The following is a 21,769-nucleotide window of genomic DNA, read 5'->3' as shown; positions in this document are numbered from 1 at the left end:
ATGTTGAGACACTCTTGAAGTTTATTAGAAAGGGCAGTTTAGGTGGGAAATTTGATTCAAGGTCCTCTCTGACACTTGGTAGTAGTTATTCGCTGAGATACTATGAATGAGAAAAGGAGTAAAGTGTAAGACTAGGAATATGTGCTTAGACACTTAAAATTAAGTTGTGTGAGAATTAAATATTACCTGAGAGCTGGTAATCTTTGGACTACAAGCTAATTTATCTTTAGTGCACATAGCCTTTTCATGAATAACTGTCCCACATTTCAGAATGCAGTATCTAAATGGTAGACTGGATATCAAGAGTAGCTCCTATATGAAGTATGTAATGGCACTGAGTAAAAGCACTCTTCTTGCTTAATAGGAAGACCTGGTTCACTTCCAGACAATCTCAGGCACAATCCTGAGCCCACATGACAAAGTTTGGAGACAATGTGATTCACATCGCCTCCTACTTTAGCTTGCAAGTTTTAAGTTGATTATTTCTTCTTGTGGTGGATTGACCTTGGCTAATGACCAGACACCATCCACCCACTCTCTCACTCTCAACAAGGCAGAGAGAGAAAATACGATGAACAGCCTCATGAATTGAGATAAGGGAGTTTGCTTACCAGTTAGAGACACTGGTAAAAAATTATTTTACTTGAGGAAATTAATCTAATTTGTAAAAAAATTTATTGTAAGATGTTGAGAAATAATGACAGAACTAAAACCACCTCACACAGACAAAGACACACATTTTCCTCTTTTTTCAAAATCATTTCACTCAGCAGGGGAAAAACATCAGATTTAGTGAGCTAACAGTGGAAGCAAGAGTGTGTTGACTGAATAGTACCCTGCATTTTTTTTTTTTTTGGTACAGAATCTTCATAATTATTTCAGTCCCCATCAACTTTATAAACCTTTCTTCAAGAAGCGAAATCAGTGGAATTTTTCCTTCTGTGAGAATAATGTGGTTTTGGTTGCAGACATATCAAGAATTAAGTAGAACACTTTACCTTTCAACCAAATACTTTCTCTGGGAGATGTCCTAATTGACCAAATACTCCAATGAACTGGAACATTTAAATGGAGATGGAAGTACTCTCCTTCATACAGTATATGAGTAACAGATGCATGCCAGAGATAATGTCAAAGAAACTGTTTTGTTTTCTAGATGCTTTCTATAGCTTTATTATAGCTGTATTATAACTTTATTATATATATTCTTGACAGAAACTTGCACGTTTTCCAGTGTTTGCTTGACTGTAAGACCATGCTATCTTCTGTCTCTTCTAACTGTTTTGTGTTAACTGCCAAGAAGTTCTGGATGACTCTTTTGAATCTGCCATTGGAAAAAAACTGTAATGAATTGCTTTTTTTTGTAAGGTCATATATCAACTCAAAGATCTCCAGGAATAAAGACTGTTTAAATCTATCATTAACATCCTAGGTTGCCTAAGAATCATGTCCTCTGTGCATTTTTACCCTCCATCTTTTCATTTATGGGCTTTCATTATTGTCAAAAACCATAGGAAAACACATTTTGAAAAATCAGCCTTGATAACTCCAGCTGATAAAAAGAGATGAACAGGTCACAGAAGAAAGGCATGTGGAAACCTCAATTTGCATTATAAGCTGCCACTATCTCAGAAGATTCACTTCATAGGGACCAAGAGCTTTTTTTCTGATAGTAGTATATAAATGAGCTGGGTATTGAGGTTATGCACTGGTTTTACACAGTCAGATGTCATTTTACTGGATCTCAGGAAGAGCAGACAGGTACAAGTTGTCCTTTACATGTATATACAGTCATTGAGGATTAACAATTAAAGTGACTTTAGAGCTTGCCAATGGCTACCATTGTAGCTACAAGATTTTCCTTGTGATAGGTTTCATCAAGAGGAAAAGTCCTAGATTTTATTATCAGTTTCTTCTAGAGATTCTCTAATTTAAGAATAAACAAAAACAAACAAAAAGGACATTCAAAACTCTATCAGAAAGGGGAAATAAAAGTACTTTGAGAAATTACCGGTTTTCTTGCTTCAGTGGTGGCTCAAGGAAGAAACTATAGAAAAATAATAGAATGAAGCCTTTCTATTTTCTCACATTACTGTTGACTGCTCTGAAAGAATAAAGGATGTCAAGATGAAAATGGTTGTGGTAGAGAAGAAAACAGAACAAGCAGAATCATTTTAAGGATGAAGGTTGGACTGCTAGATTTCTGTTTGAATGAGTAGCAAACTGTCATCCATATTGGCAGAAGTGACTGTTGTAATGTTTGTCCCATTCTCTGGTGGCCATGTACAGTAGCCTTTTCTTTGTTAATGAAAAAATTTTCTCCCTTTTTTTTCTCTTAAAAGAATATGATTCACATGTTTTCTCATGTCTATGAATGGTAGATGAACGAAAAGGCGTAAGGGCGTATAACAGAGGAAAAGGCTTTTAGAGCTGCTTCAAACTTCCTGACTCTTGAGACACCATAGAACTAAATACTCCAACTGGACACAGCATCTGGTCACAGGCATATGATTAGAAATTACCATTTCCATACATTAGGAGTCAAATCCCTGTGTTTTTCTGTCTCTTGCACATCCTGTCGATTCACACTTGGCATACTTCAATCCTAAACTGTCAGAGCATAGCCTAGAAGTCAAGCTCTTCATGCCAGCCTGATATGCTGGCCCATAGTAGCTGGCATGCACTGGTTGTACTCCAGTATCTCATCTTCTACTTCTGTTTACTCTCAAAGAAATCCTACTTATACCTTTTGAAGTTGTTTCTTGCTGTGAGTCTGGTTAGGGAAGTTGATTGGGAAATTCACTTCAAAAATGCATCTAAATCACTAAATCCTAACAAGTTAAAACTAACATGAGAGAATATAGTTAGTATTCTAAGTTATGCTGCCTTAAAATGAGTACTTCTCAGACTGCAGAACTGAACAACTGCAGAAATGTCTGCATGTCATCATGTAGTGAGTAGGGATAGGATTTATTCTAGCTGAGCTTCCTATACCTATGTATATAAAAATACATTCTCTCTTTGAACATTTGTATCCTGCTTGAATTGCTTTAATCTGGCCCAGTGAATAATGTTTATTAGGAGAGCTGTGTATTTATGCTTAATAGTTGATACAACTTGATGCCCAGTTGCAAAAATTATGTGAAACAAATGCTACTTCCTGAGACACCCAAATAAAGCATTAATTGCAAACATCTCGGGTTGACCTGCAACATTTGATTTCAATCTATGCTTTGTGTTTTGAACAGATGCTGTGTACCATTCTCCCAAATTAACCTGTTATCGCACATAGCACCAGTTAAATTTACAGAAGAAGTCTATTCCAGTATTTAATTAACTTTTTATTACAAAATTAGAATGACTCTTACCACAAGCAACAGTAAAGACCTACAGTGCTTTTCTACTTGGTCCAGTGACTTAACTGGCTTAGAGGGAAACTGCTACTTGAGACCCAGGGGGCTTGGATTTCCAAGAACAAATCATCCCTCCTTCTGTGTTTCAGAGAACTTCATAGCATCTCTAACTTACCTTCTTTTATTTTAAACTCAATTGGTTCAGTTAAATGTAGAAGAAAGGGCATTTTGTCTCCCAGAAGGCTTTTCTGAGACATGATCCTTTTATTTATATATTTGGTTCAGTAGATTCTTCAGAATCTAACTGGGCTTGCCATTCACCTTTTCAAGAGTGACACAGCATTTTATACATAATATAACAGAGAAAGTACTTATTTTGCAAACATATGATAAGGGTAACAGGCAGTTGTGTGACTTGACACTTTTGGCAGCAGAACCAAATTCTCATTTACCCTTTCATTCACTAACACCCTTGTCAGTTCATTACTTTTTATATTGTGCTTGCCTTAGGGTAAAAAAACAAAGCAGAACAAAACACAAACAACCTTGCCCCTATCAAACTGTAGCAAAGTTATTTTTCCGCCTGTCTAAATATTCCACAGACATCTGTCTGAACAACAATTTAAAAATTTTTTTCTATGAATTTTTTCTACCCTGTCTCCAAATCAAGCATGTTGGGATTTCTGGTGTGATTTGTCACTGTGACTCAGTTCTAAAAAAAAAAAACAACTCTGTAGTAAAAACAAAATGAAAACCCATTATCAATATGAAGTATATTGAATTAAAAATTACTCTTAAAATTATAAATAAAAAGAAGATAAATTTATAGAAACTGGATGTGAAAATAGAGGGGTGAAGTCCCACGTACATAGGGTTGATGAAGTCTCATCAGTTTATAAAAATGAATATATATAACAACAATATAGTCTATGACTTCATTAAAATCTGGTAAGGTACTTAAATGAAAACAACACCTATAATTATGAGTATATGAAAAAAAATATAAACTTACTTTTTAAAAGACACTCCTATTTTTATTAGCAGAGTAAAAATAACTTCTGAATGTGCTAGATGTTGTGAGCTCTTCAATTGTTAAATTTTTAATGAAACTAAATCATGATCATTCCTTAAGATTTCCTGTAGTCACTTATCTTTGGAGTGAATGAAGTGCTATTAATTGCATTTATATGCTTTAAATGAAGTACATCTGATACTTTTTACTGATGGTTTGCCAGCCAATTTACATTATAATGAATAAACTCCCAAGGATCTTACATACAGTGGAGAATTAATGTGGTCAATATACATATACATATAGCCTGAGACGTTGCATAATGACAATGTAAGCAACACACAGTGAATAAAAAAAATTTAAAAAATTAAAATCCTAATAAATACAATGTTGGTGTATTCCACATCACAAAAGGTTTGCTTTTATTTGACTTTATTTGAACAATCAAACTGGAGGGCCACCATGTGACAAAATAACAAGCACGTTGAAAAATGGGCACACATTTTCTGGCAGTTGCTTTATGCCATGGAATAGCTTGTTCTTTTTATATATTTTTTATGTAACTTGTAACACAAGTTTTGTGATAAACTTAACTTCTAAATCAATGATTCAAAAATATGGTTACGGTACCCAAAATGGTGCACCTTCAAGCCTGCTATATAAGCTGCTGCTACATTAAAAATGGATGGTGTTATAAACTTTTGGATGTCTTAGACAATATTTGCTATGTAAAGGAAAACACTGTTTAAACACCAATTGCCTGTGAAGAAAAGTAATGCTGTGTTGCTAAATGTCTGAATCCCATTTTTGCTATGAACAGATGTTAACAAGAACAGTCATTATATTAAACTGCATTAATTAAATATTGACAGAACAACCTTAGTAGATGAATTTATTAAAACAGCATGAGAGCTGATTAGCAATTAGTAGATTGATGTATTCATGATTATTTGCATGTTACAGCAAACAATCAGAGAGTAGAGAGAATATTTTCTGTGTTATAATCCATGTTATCCTTTCCTACTATTTGAACCAGGAAATTTCCCACTGGATTAACAAACAGAGTTAATGACTCCCTTAAATTGCTCACAAGTTTGTATTCATTCTTATGACATTCTGTTACCACTGATTCTGTTGACAACTTTCCCAACAAACAAAAGAACTCCAACTTATAATGCAGTTACATGTAACAGTCCTACATGATATGTTGGTGAGAAGTGAAGGCAATATTTTGAAGAGCTTTTTTCCATCTACAAAGCAGGTAAAAAAGTTAGTCAAAGCAAACTAGTGTTCCATTATTACAGGAAGAAGTCATTCCCAAAAATCAGCTTATCCATACAGTTACTTTTCTTTTTAATAACTTTAACCTTTCACCATTAGGTTAAGAAGTTCCTGAATGGTGCTGACTATGATTCTAATAAAAATAACTGAATATTAGCTAGTGTATTGATTTAAAGGAGGAAGGTAGTCTTAGCTCATTATTTCTATGAAATAAACTGTTTTTTTCATTTATAATGTCTCTGGAAGGTGAATAATTATCTACTGTTAGTTAAATTTACCTTCATGGCTTCCAAGTGTAATAGATTAAATCATTACAATTAGGTCATAGAAACATACAGTATAAGCCTGTGATTATATTTTTGAAAAAAACCCCCAACTTTTAAATACCTTTCTTTATTACTATATTCATGCACATGTATAGTTAAAATCACATATTCATTATTATCTGCAATTTCCTGGTCAATGGCAAGCAAAACAGTCAATGCCTACTGGCAGTTTGCACCTAAAAGTGCCAATCCTCAGTCTAGTGCTGTCTACTGCAGTCTTCCTATGGTGGCTGATAAAGTCAAAAGAAAGATTGATGTGTGTCATGCCAACAAGCCCCCCACAGCCACTCACTCACTCCCCTCAGTGCAATTGGGAAGTGAATTAGAAGGGTAATAGTGTTAAAAAAAAAAAAAAAAAAAAAAAAAAAAAAAAAAAAGTTTTTTGTTGATATAAAAAGATTTTAATAGGGAAAGCAAAGGTTTGCACACAAGCAAAACAAAACTTAGAATTAATTAATCGTTTTCTGTGGGCAAGCAGGTGTTCAGCCATCCTCAAGAAAGAAGGGCTCCATTATATATACATCATGGTTACTTGGGATGACAAACATCTCCACTCCAAATATTGGCTCTTTCCTTCTTCTTCCCGAGCTTTATAGGCTGAGTGTGATGCCACATGCTCTGGAATATCTCTTGGGTCAGTGGTGGTCAGCTGTCTCAGCTGTGTCCCTTCCCAACTCCTGCACCCTCTGTCTCCTTACTGGTGAGGTGTAAGAAGCAGAAAAGGCCTTGTCTCTGTAAACTCTGCTCAGCAGTAAAGAAAACATCTCTTATCAACACTTGCAGCACAAATCAAAAACACAGCCCCATACCAGCTACTATGAGGAATTTTAACTCTTGCCCCAGCCAAAATGAGTAGGGTGACAGAAAGCATTTTGTAGAGTGAAACCTCTCATTTAATATCTTCTTGCAGAACTTCAGTTAGAGCACACTAGAACATCTACTGCACTGAAATGCTGTGTCACAACTGGGCGTAGCTAAGGGTCTTGCTAAAATTCTGTGCTATTGCTACAAACTGAATTGTTAGTGTAGCTGCAGTGTTATTAGTACAAACAAAGCACTGTGAAGAAGCTCCTTTCCAATACCCTATTAATCATTATTCAAAATAGCTAGTTCAGGGGGATTTATGAGAGTCAGGAATAACTAAATATTTCACTGTACCCTATGCAGTAATGCAGTGTGATAGCACCGGATCTGTCAGACCATCATTCCATGCCAAGACTCTTCTTAGATTAAATAGATTTTTTGATTTTTTTCTTTTTTTTAGTTTTATGACTGCTTGATAAAGCATGATAATAAAAAATGTCAGTTTCTGACCATGATCAATTTTTTTGAGATAGCTGTTCTGTGAAAATGAACAAGTCAGAAGGTTAGCCATGAAAAGGTTTTTAAATATCGTATTTAATATATATGTGTGTGTGTGTGTCTTCTTCTGGAAGTAATGATTTCACAAAGGTCAGTAAAGTATTTCATAGTTATACTAGATGACCCTAAGATTTAGATGATGACCACTGGTTGGAATCAAAACATTATCATAAGTTACAAGGACTTCAAAGTCTCATTTGAGATACAGGAATTCAGAAGAGTCAGTACCTAAAAACTGGCACACCACATTTCACAAGAATGAGATTAAAAGCAATTTCTAATATATTTCTATATTTCTAGATAACTACTTCAGGCTACAGAGCATATCCCTCTAATTGGGATGTGCATAGAAGGCAGCCTTTCAAGAAGAAAAGAATCCAATGTTTTCTAAAAAAATAAGTCAAAGGAGGAGATTTTCTGCTTATATATATATTTTTACACACATTTACACAGAAGCTATTTCACTGCAGGCTCTACCCTGCTAAAGTAAATGCAAATCTATTTCTCAACTCCCAACAATGCCTGCACTGGCACTTCCCTTATCTATGTCCTGCCCAATTAAAACAGAGTTCAAGAAATATTGCTTTGGAGAGCAAGTTCAAGACTGAACCTGTGTCAGCAGCAATGCCACTTGGTCACTTTCAGAAGACAGAAAGTGGCTTCTATGCTCCATCTTAAAATTAATTGACTGGGAGAGGACCTGATTAAATCTAAATTATACTTGAATCACAGCATAGATGCACTTTAATGAAGTGAATATTAGAAATAAATTTTGCTTAGCTCTGAATGGCAGACCTATACAGAAATTTCTTTCATTTCTTTAATTTCTTTAATGTAGTATATTTTTTCTGTTAGCCTGTACAGCAGAGCTTTTCTTCTCCTACATCAGAGCCAAGAACTTAATTTCCATTTCTGTCTGAAATCTTCTTCTGAAAATACTTAATCTCTGAGATTAGATTCATACCTTTAACAGGTCACAGAGGAACTATGAAAACTTCAAGCATAATAAAAAGTTAGCAAAATTTCCAGTGGTGGAGCTCTTGGTCTTCCTAACTAAAGGCTTCCATGTCTTTATGCCTCTAGAAGTTTTGAAGTCCACTAGACTAATGAGTATTGCATAAAAAAAAAGAAACTTGGATCAATCTGGTTTGCTTTTCAATAACTGTGTGAAAGCTGAAATTCTTTGTGTTTCTGGGAAATTATCTGTGATAGTGAAAGAAATTAAAGTTTGTAACTCAGGCATCAGTAAATACAGATGTGTAGTTTTAGTAGTTCTGAGTAGCAGTGCAAATTTATTTGAGCCGACACAGGGTAAGTCACTATTCTCCAGAGGAAACATTATTTCACAGATGCATACCAAGGAAATGGATAAGTGACATGATTTATTTTAAATTATAATTTTAACAAATCATTGAATACATAGGCTGGTCTGGTGAGTGTTGATGTAGTTCCCCTACCAGAAAAAATAATATCACTTGATTTGGTAAGTGTTCAATAATGAAATTTTAAGGTTCTTTAAATGAACTATTGTGTGGGTTTTTAGATAAACAACCGATTTTCAAAATTCTGATTTTTAATGGAACACTAATATAGTTTCTTACATAAAAATTAAAATTATTAATACTGTAGAACAATATATGTAACTCCTAAATATGAATATGATCCAACACTCAATACAATTAAACTTCACTTTTCATTTTATTATCTACTTTTAAGGAAATAATTTAACTGTGTCCTGCTTTATACTGGTTCTACTTAGGCAAACCTCTGATACACTTAAATAAGATTTTTGCTAAAGAGCTTTTAAACTTATCAATTGTCAGAAAGATGTAAGCAAAATTTCGGGGTTTGAGAGCTTTTCATAGGGTTTGTTTTGTATTGTTTTCAGCGGGTTTTTGTTTTGTTTTGTTTTTTTTTGTTGTTTGGTTGGTTGGTTTTTGATTCGGGGTTTGTTTTTGTATTTGTTTGTTTTGTTTTGGTGTGGTGTTTGTTTGTTTGGGTTTTTCTTAGCTCATTAATATACAATAACATGTAAGCAACCTGTCAGTCCAGAAGGTCAGGGCATCAATTGTGCCGTGGGATCTATGTTCAGAGAACTTCTTTTGGTGTTATACCTTCTCTTCTTTAATTGACACTGCATAACACCTCACCATCAGTGTCAAAATCTATATCTGTAAAAACCACACCATCATGTTTTGGCAAGCACATAGTCATAATTTAAACTGTTTAAACCTAAAATGTAAAATTCTGCAGAAATTTAAAAAAAATCTGGCAGCACTTATTAATTCCCCCCTCATTTTTCCCTATTAAACAATCTCTTACAACTTAATTAAGGGGTTATTTCTAATACATAATTGTGGAAAACATTGTAAGAAAATTACTGTGAACTTCAGTTACATTCTGCAAGAGATATTTGTAGGGTGAAAATATCACTCATCCCATAAAGTCGCAGAAGCATGCACCAAACCCCAACATGAAAGAATCTATTAAGTACTACTTTGGTATTGTCAGGCATGCTTTCCTGACAATACACAAGTATTTTTTCAGTGCAAAACAGTTTATTTGCTACAAGTGCATAAGCCATCTGTGATGCACTCATCTCACTCAAGAACAATAGCCATTTCCAAGTTCCACAGCCTGTGAAATATGTAATATAAAAAAGGCACTAGTTCTGGGGAGGCTTCTAGGAATTTAGCAGCTGATATATTAAATATTCTGTTGGAATAAATTTATAACCTGCTCAGGAAAACTGTAGAAACAAAAGAAAGCCAAGATTTAAAAAAGCAGAAAGCTGAAGTTGATACAGTAATATCTACCTAGAGGTACTTTCAGCAAGCTAAAACAGCTACTGGTGCTTATTTGGGGTATCACTACATTTGCACAGCTGCACATTGCAGTCTGGAATCTTATGACATCAAAGTTTCTCATGTGGAAGATTTCTATTACTGTAATAATTAATTGCAGTGATATGCTATTCCCATGTTGAAAGCATCTCAGATGCAATGAATACACAAAATAACTTTGTGTTTTTATTGTTTCTGCCAGTAAGACTGTGGTCATCTGAAATGAGAGTACAAATTAGAAGCAGGGCAGCTCAAATGTAAAAGTTGAACATCTATTTTTGTTAATAAAATGTATCAGAGTTCTAAACATGACAGGTAATATGTCGAAATCTGAAAAGGTCAGATGTTGCACAATGCAAAATCTGCATCTTCTAAAATTATAATTAATTTCAGTCTATGCTGTCAAATGGAAACTGCAAGCTACTCTCAGAGGAAACTCACCAGAAGAATGTAGGTACCTCCAGAAAGAGCCAGGCTGCCAAGAAAAGCTTCTCCTCCCCAGAATTAAATTGAAAAAAATATATAGCTGTTTATATTTTAATAACACCAGCATAAGTAGTTATAATCTGAAGTCACTGATTGCCCAGAATTAACTTTAATTTTGAATGGGAAGATTCCAAAAGCTTTTTTTGCATTCTTTCAAAAATGTTTTGAAGAGTATCTTTTAAAAATGTAAAAAATATCTACATTCTCTATCATTCACGAAACAATTATTTTGGTGGAAATTTTGTTTGTAAAAATCTAAGTGCTCTACCTTTTCTTTACACCACTGTTTCCATGCAGCAATCACAGCTAAGGACTGCTAAGAGCAGTCATGAGCTGATCTCATCTAATGACTGATTTCAGGTGTACTAAAGAGCAAACTGAATGATTTAAGCAAAACCTATGGCCATTACAGGAGGTAATTTTAATTATTTATATTTTTGAAATATACAAATTTTATACTTTATGAAATGGAGAAAAAATAGGTGTTTAAAGGTCAGAGTTTCTTTCAATTATAAATTAAATCTATACACAATTATCTGAAGACATTTGTTTGAAAATTCAGCTTTAATTTTCCAGATATAAACCAATTGTTTTAAAACTCTTACATCAAACTTATTATATTTTGTTGATCAAGAGACGTCCAGCTTCAATAGTTGCTGTTCAATACATTCTTAATTACTGCCACATTGAAATCTAATCCAAATTCCTTATAACATACATATAACAAACATATATATGTATAATCAATCTTTTTGTCAGCTACAGAAAAAAAACCCAAAACCATTTATTGAGTGATGTTATTGGATTCAATTGCCTATTTCTATCTGGTAATTAGCCATTTGTAATGCTTTATTTAAAAGTCTCACCATTCTCTCTTACTCTGCTGGTCATACAGTTGTCTATATTTTTTTCCATGAGAGCTTTCTGAATTTTTTATCTAATGGCTTATGCTAAGTATTGCCAGTTTTCTCTTTATTGAAGTCTATTGGATTTTTCCCTCTTTGTCTTTTAGAAAAAGCTGGTTTATACCAGAAAAAAGAAATGAAGGTTTTGGGGAATTGTATAAAATATTTTAAGTAGCTCCCAAATATTAAATATATTGGTGGGTTTTGTCTTGTGTGACAAAATTAGTGTGACTGGCTTATAATTTTATGTTTTCCACTTTATGAAACTGTCACAGAATCCTAGAGTTTAAAGCAAACAAACTTTTCCCCAGTGTATAAAACAGGCATTTCAGGCGCTTTGAAAATGTAAAGTTACAACCCTTTGGAACTAATAACAACTAACTTATAGTTCTGTGATCTGCTTCCCTATGTTTCATGAAATGAAGTTTGAGGTAAAATTGAAGTCACAGAGTGTGCAGATCCTTGATTCTCCTTAGATGTAGCAATTGTTTGATGTAAGCATTTACAACTTGCAAAGAACAGCTTTGAACCAGTAACCACAGGCTTTTACCACAGACTAAAGTTGCTCATGGCTTTTTTACTGTACTTCATCAAGAGTATTTAATGAGGGCATCTCTTTCCTAATGGGATGCTATGGTCTTTAGCACACACCTTCTTTAGCACAGCTTCAGTTTTATCCACTAGAGTAGCAATCTGTGAGTATCCAAGAATATTTGGAACTCAGTTTTGGTTGAGGTGATCATATACTACACTAGACTAGACTACACCAGACTAGAATCATTAAGGTTGGTGAAGACGTCTAAGACCATCAAGTTCAACTGTTAAGGCCCAACATTTGTTTTGTTTTGCATTTTGTTGCTTTAAGCTTTCCTAAATGATTTCTAGTTTGTGATTTTGATATTCTAATAATATGATTCTATCTACTACTTTTCAGTTATATCAATACAATTGAATTTATGCTCATAAATGGCAATTTATGAGCTAAAATTCTCACTGTTTAGAAGCCAGTATCTTGGCAGATATATAGGATATTAAATATTGTATTATTTCATGTGTAATAGTGACATAGTGAAATTCTTCTTGACATTTTTATTCAGAGCTAAATGATTTATTATTTTTTCTCTTTTATATTTAGCTTAGTCCATGTTGATTCAGTCAGCTGGGTGGTCATCTCAATGGTTTTCCCCTTTTCACTCCAATAAAGCTTATTCAAACTTAGATGCTACTCTCTTAAAATAAAATATGGGTAATTTACCAAAGTTTCTGTCTTACTCTATTCACTGACAGATGTTTCCTATCAGAATTTTCAGGGAGTGAAGATTTCAAAACACAGTGCTTCCAAGCTAAGAGAAAAACTATTAGTTAATTTCAACAAGTTTCAATTTGTTTTGATTACATGTGTAGAGAAGTCCTTACTGAACTGTCCCATGTTCCTTTATGGTATTACAAAGAGTTAAAGATGGGATGTTGCTTGTTTAACACAAAATAAGAAGACCGTTATGGGTTCAATGGTCAGCTTCAGATTTTAAATAACAGGAATGTAAGATATATTTATCCTCTGTTCCCTTGATCAAAATTTCAGTTTAGAGCAGTTGAGAGAATAGTTTCCAGCAAAGTGGAGACCTTTATTATCTGTTCAGGGATCAGTTACATTTTACAGGAGCAATCACAGTGATATTCATTACTTAGTCTGTAACTATCATCAGCTTTATTGTTTGCATGTATAGGTTGGATGTGAATCGATGTAATCACCCTAGTTATTACTGAAATTCAGGGTACATTCTTCTCAAGACATCATATTTCACCTTAGGATCAATATTAAGTTCTATAGGACTAAATCCAGGAAGCTGCATGACCCCCCATACTAATCTGTGGGATCATGACAGTGAATCTGACAATACATATCTTTACAGACCTTTCTGAGTGAGAAACAGCTTTCAAAATTATGATGCTTCAGTGAAATTTTTCCATTTTAAAGGAAGAGATCACTAGTCACTTGCTGCTGGATTTATTTCTAATATCTCAAAACAGAGAAAAAGCAGAGATTCTGGTTTGTAGCTGTATGGGCTTTTTCTCACTTTTTCATTCTGTTCCCTGCTCCCTCCCAACACCTCCGAGTTCTACTCCTGTACCTCCTCACAAGTTAGGAAACTGAAATTTCGGTTCAAGATCTCTTTGTAGGTAAAGCTCCTTTGTTAACTTTGATATCAAAAGATAAAAATCTTAAATCCGACCTGTAAATGAAATAAGGGAGCTTATTTCAAACTGCATACTGAAAATTGCATTCCAGGTTCTAAGGCTGAATGAGACTAAAATTTTGTAGTCATTGCTCATTTTTTACTATGTTTCTGTAAGCATATAAAGCCACATCTATTTCACATCTGCTACTAACCTAATATTGAATTTTCTGAGGAGCCCTACACTCAGTTCATGGCCAAAAAACACACTAAAGTCTTCCTCAGTCCCAAAAGGCCTGTTACACACAGAATACTGGGCAAACACCTACATCACCTGCGTAGCTTTGTACAGGGAATGCTACAGTACGCCACAAATCGTAATGTAATAACATTCTGATTTAATTTTCATGCAAACTACTGGAAATCTTAGAAATAAAATAAGGGGTTTGGATCTCCTTTGATAAGGTATTACATTCCTTATATCTTCTATTAAATCTGACACATGGAAGTCAGAAGTGGTATTAAATGTACTTTGAAAATCTCTCAGATTGTAAAAAGTCTATATGCTAAACTGAAATAGGGAACTTCAGTTTGAAGAAAATTCAAATGAAAATAACATGATATTGTTCCACAAGAGTTAGGTTTGAGTGCCATTATTTTCTCTACTTGATTTCTGTTGTACCATTTAAGCTGTTTAAGGCAACACATTACTTTATTTACAATGCTTCACTACAATATTTATTGTTCTAATCAAAGCTGCAGCTGCTTTTCTTAAATGGAGATTCAGTACTGGCTCCTTTATGAACAGCACTGAATCTCCTTAAATTTAAATATAGTGCTCAAGACAATATGTTCATCAGGAAACAAATCCAACCAAAAAACCACTCTGTTCATTCTGTTTCCATTTTAAAGGATGTGTTTGATGCATGTTAATGTTGAGCTCTGTAATGTTTTCACTTGAAATATCGTATAGAGAGTATTTTGCTAGAATATATGTCATAATGTTTTCTGGTATTTTCAGATGAGCTGAAGTGTATATCTGTTCTTAATCTATTCCTTCTGCTGAGGCAATGTGCATCCTCAGCAGCATATTTAACCAAATAGAGTTTTTTTCCTTAGCAGATCAAACTGAGTTCTGCTGCAGGCACAGAACTTCCTATTTAAATGACAAATGTCTTTGCTTGCAGATTTGAAAACTCACTTATTGACTCTTTCATCTTGTGTAAACAAATAATCAGCCCATCACCAGTATGGTGAGGATAGTGGAAGAATTAAAAGGAGACGGAATTTTTGGGAGTACTGCCAAATATTGCATTACTTGGAATAAAAAATTACTTGTTTGCTGTTAATGTTGCCATTATACACAAATAGTAGACAAATAGCAATGCTGAGAAAGAACAAAGAAAAATCTACAAATTTGCTGTAATACCAAACACTTCTTCACACTTAGAAGACAGTGAGGTTTTCGTTTTTTTCCTGTAATGAGTGTAGAGAAGTCCTGATTTTTAACAAAATATTTCAAGCTTCTTCTGCAGTTAAATATTGAGAATGCTATTTATTTAAGAAGCATTCAATTTATTCTTCAAGTGTCCAAAGAATTTAAATGTAATTTCATTTAGTCATCCTTTGAAAAGCTTGAAGTCAACCTGTATCTAATGCAGTTTCATTGTTGTGTGGTTTTTATTTTTAGAAAAAGCATATATATATATATATCTGATACATATATACAGCTTATATGTGATATATACATATATGCATATATTTTTATATATATATATATATATATATATATATATAAAGGTAATGGATGTAAGGTGTCTCATGTACTTTGTTGTTATGCTTGTTTGCTTTCTTAGCAAACTGTTATGAGAAAAATGAAAAATCAATGGTTCTTAAAAAAATTATATCTGAGTGCTCTTTTTTTCACATAATGTTGCTTTGAAATGTGAGATTTCTGAACAGTTTCACAGGGTAAATAAAAGTAGTGGAGTTGCTCAAGGGCTAAGGTGCTATCCACTATAGGTAAAGCAGTCTTAGGGTGAGGTAAATCTATAAGGAAGAAAACATAAACTGCAGGACTTAGGCCTAATCTGCAGCTGCTATGATTACAAAATCACCTGCCTATATTGAGGAAAAAGCATTTTTATGTTAGGTCCTTGGAATGGCATTGGTAATATTGATTTTGGATCTGGACAAGTAAGATACTCCTTCTTAAAGTAGGATTAGTTCTTTTCTTACAAATGTTTTATTTTATTATTTATTTATTTAAAAGAGGACACTTCATGAAAGCAGATGGAAGTGACATGTTACACCAAAGTCTCTGAGAACTGCATTCACTGAAATTGGCCTGCTGGATTCAGCTATTCCAGCTCTACAAAACAGTACAGATTTGCATTTATTATTTGATCTTTGTGCCTGTATAATATGAAAATCTGCATTCATCATACTAAAAGTTTGCATATACAAACATAAAGTCTTAAAAATGTAAATCTTCCTTCCCAACTAGATTGTTTTGCAATGGAGGCATTAAGTTAATAGAATGGATGCTTGCCATAAATTAATGACATTTTAATGAATAAAAATCAGTGATATGAAGTAATTTATTTACAATGCACTGGAAAACAAACAGAAGAAAGTAAATAATACTTTTGCTCTAAATCTTATACTAATTAATTTTTCAAACGAGGAGGCAGCAATTTGTTAATGTTAGATACTATTGTTACTTCTATATTGGTGACTTTTTTTTTCCTGTGTATGAATCACTTAGGGCAACTCATCTCCATTTTTAAACATTACAGAGAGCTGCAAACTCATACTATAGGTGAGTAACATAAAATTCACAGTGCAAGAAATTCACAGGAATATAAGAAATTAACAGTTTGAATCAGTCTGGAGTATGAAAAGGTATGTACATAGGAGACCTCCAAGCATTTATCTAAGGAGTGATTAAATAAAAACTGTCAGAATATACTGTGTTGTATATATTTTGATATTTTAATTTAAAATTAGATTTTGAGTTTTACTTCATCATTAATGTATATTAACTACAGTAAGTGTTGGAATAATCTCATATAGACATATGTAACAGGGACGTTTTAGTTCTAGTTGAAAAAAATCTTCACATATTGTCCCCCAATAACTTTTTCGTTCACTAAAGAAATTTCTTAAATCCTCAACATTAATTATCTTCTGCATTTTCTTTCCTAAGCCTAATAGTGATTTTGCTGAATATTTACAAATCAATTACTGCTCTTACTGGACATTTGTGTAGAGCAATACAGGGATGAAGATGAGAAGAAAAAAAAGAGAAAAAATATTTATTATTATTTATTGAAACTATAAAGAAATGTAGAATCACAACAAATGAAATTCACTGAATAAAATTGTATTGTGTCTTTAAATGGTCTCAAATAATGTTGTACTTGCCTCTCCAGATTCAACAAGGATTTTTTCCTTCTTTCGGGGAGAGAAATAAGTTGACTCAAAGGAAAAACAAATAAAACAAATTAATGATAAAATATAACCCATGGGGGAACTTTTTCTCTCTGATAAACTGATATAAAATCATTATCTCATTAGCTTCCTTCTTTACACCATATTTATCTTGGGATAGTTAGAGTATTATTTAGCCCATAAGATCTGTTACAGCAATATAGCTCAATTGATTAAAACAGGAATGATCTATCATGCTAGCATAAATTAGATATGGAATATAGTCTGTGTTTTGAGTCTTCTGTAGATACTTCTCACAAGGCCAAAGAGGACAGAAAGAAAGTTATTTTGGTGTGTTTTGTGGTTTCTGAAAAAAACCACAGTTCAACCATCCTGAAGAGTTTTGCACATAGTCATCCACAGTCATGACTATCATATCAGCGAATCACCACCTCAGTTTAAAATTCATTCATGATTTATAAAACTGTTGTCTTGCTTTCTTCTGTTTGCTGAGCGAGGAAGCTAATCAAAATCTCACAGCTTTTGCCATCACTCAAGGATTACAGGATAGAAAGTAATCTAAAGTTTTGGAATGTTAGAAGTCAAGATTTGGACAGCTCAGGAATCATTTCACAAGGATGGAACCCATCTTCTTCTGAATCACATGGTTCATTAAATATATGACAGGTCAAATCTTCAGTTTATTTAGACATCCAAACCATTACTGTGGAAGTTCAAAAAAGTAAATGCATCAGCTAACTTCAGGAAGCATTTTTCTTCAAGAGATCCTTTCAATATGATGTACTTCTAATGACTGTGAATGCATTTTAATCAGGAAAGCTCTGCTTATAAATCTCAATTACATGTATGATTGAGAACTACTCCTGCAAGTATCTACCAGGCTCCAAAGCATGGGGTAGAATTAGAAGTACAGAGTAAATAAACGCATATTCTTCACTAAGTGTTCAGTATGTGTATTCTAACAGTTTATTCTTAATCTTGATTTTAAATAAATAAAATTTAAACCTGGAGAAAGATTTTTAATTTTATATCCTGGCCTAGTCAGTCCATCAGTCACCAGGCACAATTTGCATATTATATGCCTGCTTGAATAAGCTGTGCATTAGTCATGTAAATTTTTCATGGGCATTTTGGCCATAAGAAAGAAGCTTCAGTGAAAGCAAAGAAACAGCTGAAAAGATTTTTGTATACCATTTCCTTTACTGCAGAACTGAAAGTATTCTGTATGAATAAAAAGTACCCAATGCATTCAGACTCTGAAAAGTGTGGTGCTGTATAGTACTACATAGAATAGAATGGAATTTCTCTGTGAGACTTTAAAAACAGTTAAAAAGGACTGAAATTTAGGAAGAATTAAGTGCCTAACTCACTCCCCTACCCTTCTCCACAAATAATTTACTTTTAGGTATATATCTAGTTTGAAACTATATTGAGGACTTAAGTTACGATTTGCCCATCAGCTACCTACAATGAAAAAGGCAGTTTGAGATGGCTGCAAGAGTTGGACGGATGTCCAAAACGTTTCTGGTCTCACTACTATATAATTTTAATAAGAGGTCAGAGAAATTATAATGTGCTATTAAAAGTTCTTCACCGTTGCTTATTACTCCAGTATGGTGTCAGTAGTATTAACATCACTGTGATATTAGTGTAACACCTCTTAGTGTATATTCTGTCTTGATGAGCTTCATATGTCTGTATGCATATTTGATATGTATACAAGCAAGCTAAAATGTAGAAATTAAATAATTTCCACAGTTTTCAGGGCTTACAGAATATTACATAGGATTTTGCTTCACTCTGGTAATAGAAATGAAAGAATTAAAAAATTCTGAATGTTAGGTTGTAATCATAATAAATTAAGGAACAATAAACTGCAATTGAGGCCAAAATAATGAGGTTTCCCTATAGTAACTGCCTGGTCATAAAGAGAAAACAACTAGTCCATTTTTCTGAAAAAAACACCAAGACAGTACTTGCATGTAAGGTTGCCTTCTAAAAACCCCAAAGATCTGCAAGCAGAAGAATCATTATTTGTTGGTTACTGATGAATGGTAGAAATATTAAATTCTCTGTTTCTAAAAAATTCAAAGATTAGTTTATTTGTAACCAAAAGCCAGGTAACTGTTATGTTTTGCCCTATTGGATCTGTTCCAAATGAATGTCCAAGATTGCTTAAAAAATCAAGGGTATGAGCTAAGAAACAGATTTAATATTAAGTGACAGCAAGACAAAATTTGTTGGCAAGATTCATTCTACTACTTACAAGACAGTCAAGGCTCACCAAGGAAAAACAAGAAACCACAACACCAAACAAAATCCAGACAATCAAAACAGAAATGCACTAAGAACTATTCAGAGGGTGTATGTGTGTGTATGCTCAGGTGTTTCATGAGACAAAAATACAATGAGGGTAAGGATAAAAAGGAATATGGCCTTAAAGTTTAATAACATTCCAAGTTAACAGTATTTTAACTTAACTTACACCTTAAACCTAATAATTTAACAAAGGAACAACCCCTAACTTATATCTAACTTAATTTCAACCCAAATTTATAACTTGACTGTAACAATTTAACATACAACTAACACTTAATAGCATTTGACTAAACTTGATAACTTTATACTTAGCTGCTTAGTGAAAAAACAACACCTAGCAGCATTTAAGATTAAGTTTCAAGCCACAGGCTTACTTAGAGGCCTAACTTACTTAGACATCTAAGGTACTTAACATCTAAGAAAGCAGCATTTCTCCCAGATTTGCTGCAGCATGTGCACGCACAGAGACATAAAGAATCAGTGCAAGAAAGGAACCTGTGAAAAATTCCCCTGAAGATCGGTGAAATACTAATTTTGGATGCCTTTGCATCTCCCCATAGACGAAGGGTTGGGTCTGGAGGTGTGAGTGTGTAGGCACACAGTTTATGGTAATTGAGAGTGGGGCTGGTCCAGCCTCATCCCCAGTGGGCACAGCTGTGAGCAGCACTGCCAGCAATGAGCCATGGAGTGCCCAGGGCACTGACCAACCACCAAAGCGAGCAGAGGGCACACAGGAGCAATGCATCAACATGAGGGGTATAAAAGTTTGGGATAAAGGGCAGACACCTGCAGTCTTCTGAAGTGGTATAATGTTGTTCTGTATGAGTAGGTAGCTGAAGTGGTATGGCGTTGCTCTGTACGAATTGAAGGTTTCTGAAGTTGTATGATGATACTCTGTTTATCGTGGCCATCCCAGCTGCGATATATGCTGTGACATGAGGGTATCAGCCCAGGACTTGTCATTGTTTGGTGATCCTCCAAGTATGGCACATGTGGGAGTTTGGTGGCTCTAACAGTTGTCCCCCTCAGAGGGAGGTTGCTGGTGCAGGCCTGCTGTGGTGCAGGAGAACTCCCTGTTTCGGACCACTGTTTATAGGGTCACAAGAGAGGCTTTAATTACAACATTGTTTTGTCCTGGCCACAGTTTGGGCTGGCACTTTCTTTGAAAGAGTGAGAACATGAAAGATATGCCGTTTAAGAAAGGAAAATATTTTCCAAGGCTATTCATAAAGAGAACAGGAGTCCCTGGGACAGCAGTTTCTGGGAGTGGATGATGTTTCTGATAATCTCTGGATCGTTTCTCAGATGCAATGTGGCCTGGAAAGCATGTGGGAGGGGAATATGCCACTGTGGGATCTTTTAGTGTTATTTATTACTGTGTATTTTAACCACAATACTTATTGCTCCCTTATTTATTTGCCTGTTTGTTTATTAAAATCCTTGACTGTGAAAAAAACATGTTTTGTGAGAAAAATTTTGAATGCATAATTGCATGGGACTTGAGCATATAATTATCTCCAATTGGTGTGAGCTCATAGATACAATTGGGTTTTTTTAAATACCTGGTGAGGCACTGACATGTGTTTCCTTAGCTGATTTTTTTTTTTTTTTTTACAGACAGTTCTAACAGTGGTCAGTCATTTCAGTATGACTGGCAGCACTGCAATTAGGAATTATTGTCTCTTGAGTGCTGATACTGTGCTTCTTGAGTCTCAATATCTTCTATGCTGAAATGCAGAAATACTTCTGGTATCTGTTGTCCCATTCCTTCCCTTTTCATTCCTTTCTGTCTCTTTGATTGTCTTTCTTTGGAGCTCTTTCCATAACATGTATCACCATGATGTCAATGACCTTTGCTGCCATTATTGTGTTTTTATTTGCTGTAAGACTTTCCTGAGCACAGTGAGTCATGTAATATCATAGTAGTAGCCACAAAAGGGAGGGAGGGGGGTAAAGACATTGTGTAAATCCTGAATTTTCCCTGCTGAAGCAGGACAGATGAAAATTCCAGTGTGATGAATGTTCCTTATTTTTCTCTGTAGTTGGAGTTAACATCTATGCACCAAATACCTGAAGTATTAAAAAACCTCACTTGTTTTGGATGGGGTGTTTTTCTTTGTTTATTGCCAATTCCCTCTTCCTTATTTTTAACTGGAAATATCCTAACAAATCATTTTGCAATGCAAAGTTTACTCTCTTAGATGACAGTTCTCACACTTCTGCATAAGGCTTGTGAGATTCAGAAAAGCTCT

This window comes from Passer domesticus, chromosome 5 (genome assembly GCF_036417665.1).
Source record: "Passer domesticus isolate bPasDom1 chromosome 5, bPasDom1.hap1, whole genome shotgun sequence".
In the NCBI taxonomy this organism is placed as follows: domain Eukaryota; kingdom Metazoa; phylum Chordata; class Aves; order Passeriformes; family Passeridae; genus Passer; species Passer domesticus.
This window is presented reverse-complemented; position numbering follows the sequence as displayed.